We start from the raw sequence: 7,422 nt of genomic DNA, 5'->3' as shown, positions 1-7,422 counted from the left end.
GATGAATGTATGGAAGATGTTGTATATTATTCAATAAGCGTTACGCGTTTGGTGTGTGGAAGATGTTGTATATTTTTCAATAAGCGTTAGGCGATCAATGTATGGAAGATGTTGTATATTATTCAATAAGCGTTAGGCGTTTGGTGTATGTAAGATATTGTATATTATTCTATAAGCGTTGGGGGCTGGATGTATGGAAGATGTTGTGTATTATTCAATAAGCTTTAAGCGCTGGATGTATCGAAGATGTTGTATATTATTCAATAAGCGTTATGCGCTGGGTGTATGGAAGTTGTATATTATTCAATAGCCGTTAGGCGCTAGATATATGGAAGATATAGATCATTCAATAAGTGTTAGGCGCTGGATGTATGTAAGATGTGGTATATTATTCAATAAGATTTAGGCGCTGGATGTATGGAAGATGTTGTATATTATTCAATAAGTGTTAGGCGCTGGATGTATGGAAGATGTTGTGTATATTATTCAATAAGCGTTAGGCGCTGGTTGTGTGGAAGATGTATTTTTTTCAATAGCCGTTAGGCGCTGCATATATGGAAGATATTGTATATTATTCAATAAGCGTTAGGCGTTTGGTGTATCTAAGATGTTGTAGATTATTCAATAAGCGTTAGGGGCTGGATGTATGGAAGATGTTGTGTATTATTCAATAAGCGTTAGGCGCTTGATGTATGGAAGATGTTGTGTATATTATTCAATAAGCGTTAGGCGCTGGGTGTATGGAAGATGTTGTATATTAGTCAATAAGCGTTAGGGGCTGGATGCATGGAAGATGTTGTATATTATTCAATAAGCGTTAGGGGCTGGATGTTTGGAAGATGTTGTGTATTATTCAATAAGCGTTAAGCGCTGGATGTATGGAAGATGTTGTATATTATTCAATAAGCGTTATGCGCTGGGTGTATGGAAGTTGTATATTATTCAATAGCCGTTAGGCGCTGGATATATGGAAGATGTAGATCATTCAATAAGCGTTAGGCGCTAGATGTATGGAAGATGTGGTATATTATTCAATAAGATTTAGGCGCTGGATGTATGGAAGATGTTGTATATTATTCAATAAGTGTTAGGGGCTGGATGTATGTAGGATGTGAGTAGTAACCTGCATCGGTCTAGGACCGTCACTTCCGTTTCCGGTGGCGCACGCCTGCAAGATGGCGTCGCATCCGTGTCCGGTGGCGCACGCATGCAAGATGGCGTCGCATCCGTGTCCGGTGGCGCACGCCTTCAAGAGGGCGTCGCTTCCGTTTCCGGGGAGGAGGAGGGATAGGGGGAAAACCCAGAGAAACGGTCGTACGAGGTGAAAAAGATCGACAGGGTTGTTGTTCTTGTGTTGTTCTAAAAATAGAAATAGAAAAGGTGGTAGTGGTGAAGGGAGGGTGGTGGTGAAGGGAGGAGGAGGGAGGAAGGAGGAGGAGGGAGGAAGGCGGGAGGGGAGTCGGGTTCTTTGTTTTGTTTTGTTTTGGTTGGTGTGGGGCGATGGCATGTGGAGATGATAGTTCACTGTAGTCCGGCAGAGAAATGAATATTTTCCCCCAACCCAGAATTAGGGGATAAAGTTTTTTTTATTACTGGATTTGTTTAATGATGTACTCTAGATTATGAAACTGACTGATGACACTCTGTCATCTTTGGGCATTTTGAAATGTTCAAGATGGCCGACAAGATGGCCGCCAAAACATGAAAATATCGCTTCCTTGCTAACAGTATGGAATATGATACCACTTTTGGAGCAAATCACTAATATTTTGCTTTCAACTAATTAGAATATGGTATTCTAAATGAACTGGTATCATTTAAAACATAATTTGATTCTTAAATAAGCAAGATAACTGGCAAAATGCCTGTCGAAACATTATAAAGTCAACAAGCACGGCATTCTTTTTAAGGATAATTGATTATTCTGAACTTTCAAAAATGAATATTGGCTCAAGGTTTTCTTCACATACATACAATCAGTTTAGGTTTCTTCCTCATCATCAATAACACGGTTAGTGAGTTGGATGAAGCAGACACTGGAGCTACAATGTAATAGGAGAAGGCCTCGTAAGTGTGTCACTTGTGCCTAATCCATTTGGTTTTCCGAAATAAAATATGTTTAAATCAATACCGCCGCTGGTAGTTTAATTTGTGAAAAATAGCAGGACATTCAGCTGTCGGGGCTATGGCTCAGTGGGTGATTGACGGTTTGTGATGGCGCCAGCTGGGGTAGGAGACGACACACTTTCCAAATTATTTCTCAACCTTATCTAATGCTAATTCAACAAGAGACACAGAGACACATAGTTTTTGATAGAGGCTACTTGTTATAATATATTGTTGATTAAAATATGTAAAACTATGTATCTCTGGTTGTCTTGTCATCCCTTCATTCAGTAAAGTGGACTGTTCCAACTACCCACATTACCTAATTATAAATCTCATCCAGGCATGGCATACCCACATCACCTAATTGTATTTTGGTACCTTGTGGGGAGAAATTAGGCGATCTGGGAGGACACCGTTATATCATCTAACATTGCCAACTCTGCTCTAAAGTAAACAAGAACCTAATTAGTGAGGGGTCCTTTATCATCCATATTTGACTGCTTATAAAAATCTTATATCTCTCCTCACAGCTGGTTATTATATATTTTTTGCTGCTGAATATTCGAAACAGAGTGATTGAGTTGGTACAACACATGCATACGGTTCCATTTTAAATGACTGCAGCGCTCCATTATGAAAACAAGTTGTTTTAACGCCGCTCTCAGCAGCATTCCAGTGATATATGACGGCGGTCTGTTGTATATGAAATAAATGCAAATTGAATCTTGAATCTTGAAAGCTGCAGCTTTTCCGCAAATCAGTATCACATGCAGTATACAGTATATCAACTGCAATATACTGTATACAACATGCAGTACACAGTGTGTCGCGAGCTCCGCGCTTGGCTGGAGCACACATTTCCTGCCCCTCTCCCTTCTGCAAACACCTCATGGGGGGTGTAATGAGGTCACAGGTCAGGCGTGCACTCGTCAGTTGTCTGATACGGTCAAGAGTAAGATCTTCCGGACTATCACTGCACTAGAGAAATGTGGATTGTTGATGAGGTACAACGTGTTTGGAACTGGGAGCTGAACACTAAGCACTTATGGAGAAGAGCTCACCATAAAACGTTATGGTCTAGCGTACGGACTTGTGTTTTCAATTCAAGACGTACATGTATCAAGTTGAACTTCTACGACAGATATAACTTGGTTACCGCTTCCTAACTGTAACATTAACTGAACTTTAGGCCTTTTATACATATTTGTGATGGGGCGACAATGCGACAACGAGACATATTTTGACATTGAAAAATGTCGCGTTACGGCATTGTCGCCCTTTTGTAAAATATAGAAAAAGATTATTCAAAGAGCGACAATGCGACAACGCGACAATGCGACAAATGGCCAAAATATCGCGTTGTCAAATTGTCGCGCTTTGGTTAATTTCGACACGTTTTGCTTGTTTTTGTAAGGGCGTCAATGCGGCAATACGACAACGCGACAATGTCCCTTCCAAGATTCCATAGTGATCCGTGCAAATAAAACTGAGTTATGAAATAGAAGTTTAACATGCCAGTTAAAAGATAAAGTATAAAAATGCGCTGATGAGTTCATCTGCATGCCGAGTCTATACGCTGTGATGAACAATAATGCTCTGAGCCAATACAATATAACTAAAATACTGTTCAAAGTGGTGTTTAATGCGATCACCGTAGTGTGTTACTGCAAATGTCCAAATTTTGTGTAGTGATGTTATGTAATATGTAAAATAAAGCATATTCAATTATCCAATTGATTTGATTAGAATATACTTGCATCAGTGTATTTTATTAACGCCCAAAACCGTATTTGTTAAACACATATAAAAACAGATCATATACACGCATTGTGCCTTGACTTACTATTAGCTTTAATAGGCCATTCCGGAATAAAATAGTTCCCCCCAAAGCGAGGAACATCTGTTTTAGTTTGTTTACAAGAAATGTATTCCAAAAAATATCCTCATTAGATGAGAAGGTCCGTTAAGAACTACCTCAGTAAGTCAATCACAATGACAAAGCGTTGTAATACATTTACATCAAGTACAAAATGGCCGACTATAAACGTGACGGGAGATATTTCCAAAGTTGTTAATTAACCTGTGGCGATTTCAAGCCTTTGTCATCACTGATCAATTGGCCGATCATTGAAAGGTGATTGTAAAGATGTGTCAAATAGATACTAAGGTAAATTCATAGATTGCTGTAGATTGTAACTACGATAGTTTGGATTTTTGGGTTTACTATGGGTTTACTATAGGGTTTACTATAGGGTTTACTATGGGTTGTTTTTTTGGCATCACGTGCGTCGGGGGACCAGCGCCATCTGATTGGCCGTTAACAGTTGTACAAGGCGGAGCAAAAAGCATCGTTTTTCCGTCCATTTTACGCTTGAAAAACTCGACGCTTTTCCGGACACTTTCTAGACGCTAACCAATTAATCAATTTTAATGAATTTTTAGTCGTTTTTCGGTCCAATGACCATATACGGAAAAAAACGTCGTTTTCGTGTTTGCAGTGCATGCTGAGATGTCAAGCTCAAGCTTTGAGGCAGCCATTGAAAGGGACCAGTCATTAATTGTTCCATTCTTTTTTTCCAAAAAAGTTGGCCCAATCTTTTTTGGCCCAGTTTGTTTTGGCATGAATTTCTTAAAAATATTTAACACAATTTAACATAACCATGTGTATAACAGACATAATAGGTTTTGCTTTATTTGCACCTCTTTTGAGGTTACTATTATTTTTATTTTAAATTATCTTTATTGTTTTTTATAATTTGATTTCAAAATGCAGTGGGAATTTATCTTATTTTGTAACTATAGAACATTAACAATCGTTAGAAAATCCACAAGCATCCCAGTTGACACTGAATAATATAATAACAAATGTATATATAACGATATATACTGATTTGGGGTTTTTCATAGACAATATTGCCTATTATTTTGATTAATTACATTTCCAAATGAAACTATTTAATTAAGAATAACATATTCTAATATGTTGAAGGCAAAACAATAGTGATATGCACCAAAAGTAGTCCCATATTCCATACAATTAGCACGGAAGAGATATTTTCATGTTTTAGCGGCCATCTTGGCGGCCATCTTGAATATTTTAAAATGCCCAAAGATGACAGAGTGTCATCAGTCAATTTCATAACCTAGAATGTGTACTTAAACAAATCCAGCAATAAAAAAAACTTTATCCCCCAATTCTTGGATTTTGTCCTCTCTGCCGGACTACTGAGACGAGCTTATCATACACAGTCGACGACTCTACCACTTTGTTGCTAGGTTGACGTCATATCGGCGAAGGATTTTGCAACAACATTTCACAAATCATGTCATCGGGTATGGTGATGTGTTTGTAAACTTTGAGGTGCAAGGTCTCGTTCCACAAGGCGATCGTGTATTGTAGCCTACTATGACAGCCGTGCGTCTAAGTTAAAAGTCGGTGAGCGGCAATCACCTCAGCGCTACGATCATGGTGTGGAATTCTAAAGTTTTTTTTGCTGAATTCTAAAGGTGAATCGACAGGCACAGACATGAACGTGATGTATGCCTGCGTACTGTCATTCGTGTCTCCATACAAACATGGTGCCACGCGTGACTACAAACACACGTTTATCCATAGGATGATGCATTGTCACTCGTTTATTTATACCGAGGTGCTGGCACTCGTGTATGTTGACATGTGTACTGTCACGCGTGTCTTCATGTACACGTACTGTTATTCGTGTCTCTATGCAAACATGGTGCCACGCGTGACGACAAACACACGTTTATCCATAGGATGATGACGTTGTCACTCGTTCATTTATACCGAAGTGCTGACACTCGTGTATGTTTACATGCGTACTGTCACGCGTGTCTTCATGTACACGTACTGTTATTCGTGTCTCTATGCAAACATGGTGCCACGCGTGACGACAAACACACGTTTATCCATAGGATGATGACGTTGTCACTCGTTCATTTATACCGAAGTGCTGACACTCGTGTATGTTTACATGCGTACTGTCACGCGTGTCTTCATGTACACGTACTGTTATTCGTGTCTCTATGCAAACATGGTGCCACGCGTGACGACAAACACACGTTTATCCATAGGATGATGACGTTGTCACTCGTTCATTTATACCGAAGTGCTGACACTCGTGTATGTTGACATGCGTACTGTCACGCGTGTCTCCATGCACACGTGATGTACTTCATGTCTTCAAACACACATGGTGTACTACGTCTCTCCATGTAAACGTGATGTACTTCATGTCTTCATGCAAAACGTAGTGTCATGTGTGTCTTCAAAAAGACATTGATCCATAGGATGTTGACGTTGTCACTCGTTTATTTATACCGAGGAGTTGGCTCTCGTGTAGGTCTACATACGTACTGTCACGTGTGTCTCCATGCAAACGTGATGTACTTCGTGTTGCCATGCAAACGTGGTGTCACGCGTGACAACAAACGCATGTTTATCCATAGGATGATGGCGTTGTCATTCGTTCATCCACGCCGAGGAGTTGGCACTCGTGTATGTTTACGTGTCTGTTACCATTTGTGTCTCCATGCAAACGTCATGTACTACGTGTTTCCATGCAAACGTGGTGCCATGCGTGTCTGCAAACAGACGTTTATCCATAAGATTATTATTTATACCGAGGAGTTGGCACTCGTGTATGTTTGCATGTGTACTGTCACACGTGTCTTCAAACAGACGTGGTGTACTTCGTGTCTTCAAACAGACGTGGTGTACTACGCGTCTCCATGTAAACGTGATGTACTACGTCTCTCCGTGTAAACGTGGTGCCACGCGTGTCTTCAAACAGACGTTTATCCATAGGATGATGACGTTGTCACTCGCTCATCCATGCCGAGGAGTTGACACTCGTGTATGTTTACATGCGAACTGTCACGTGTGTCTCCATGCAGGCGTGATGTACTTCGTGTCTCCATGCAGACGTGGTGTCACGCGTGTCTCCATGCAAAACGTTGTGCCACCCGTGACTACAAACAGACGTTACTAGAAGTTTAGATCAATACACATGCGTGACGTTTGCAAACGTGATGTACTACGTGTCTCCATACAAACGTATTGTCACGCGTGTCTCCATGCAAACGTGGTGTCGAGCGTGTCTTCAAACAGACGTTTATTAATATTATTATTTATAACATTTATATTTATAAGGATAGAGATCGAGAGATCAATAGACATACGTGGTGTTTGATTCGTGTCTCCATGCAAACGTGATACCACTCGTGTACACAACCATACATACAACCATACAAACATACATAGAGGCGTGGTGTCACTCGTAGGCGTGTACCTCC

At 40.2% G+C, this 7,422-nt stretch overlaps 1 long non-coding RNA gene across 1 annotated transcript; it reads right to left on the bottom strand.

The window, feature by feature from the left end:
* Positions 1 to 1,780: 1,780 nt before the first annotated feature.
* On the bottom strand, positions 1,781 to 2,651 carry LOC125379265. Its single transcript, XR_007220655.1, has 2 exons — positions 2,266 to 2,651; positions 1,781 to 2,183 (listed from the first exon to the last, which is right to left on the bottom strand). It is a non-coding gene; the product is annotated as an uncharacterized LOC125379265 (long non-coding RNA).
* Between the last annotated feature and the right edge of the window lie 4,771 nt (positions 2,652 to 7,422).

The sequence above is a fragment of the Haliotis rufescens genome, unplaced genomic scaffold (assembly GCF_023055435.1).
Source record: "Haliotis rufescens isolate VD_foot unplaced genomic scaffold, xgHalRufe1.0.p SCAF_14, whole genome shotgun sequence".
Classification (NCBI taxonomy): domain Eukaryota; kingdom Metazoa; phylum Mollusca; class Gastropoda; order Lepetellida; family Haliotidae; genus Haliotis; species Haliotis rufescens.
The sequence above is the reverse complement of the archived record's forward strand: the minus strand, read 5'-3'. Positions and strand labels throughout refer to the sequence as shown.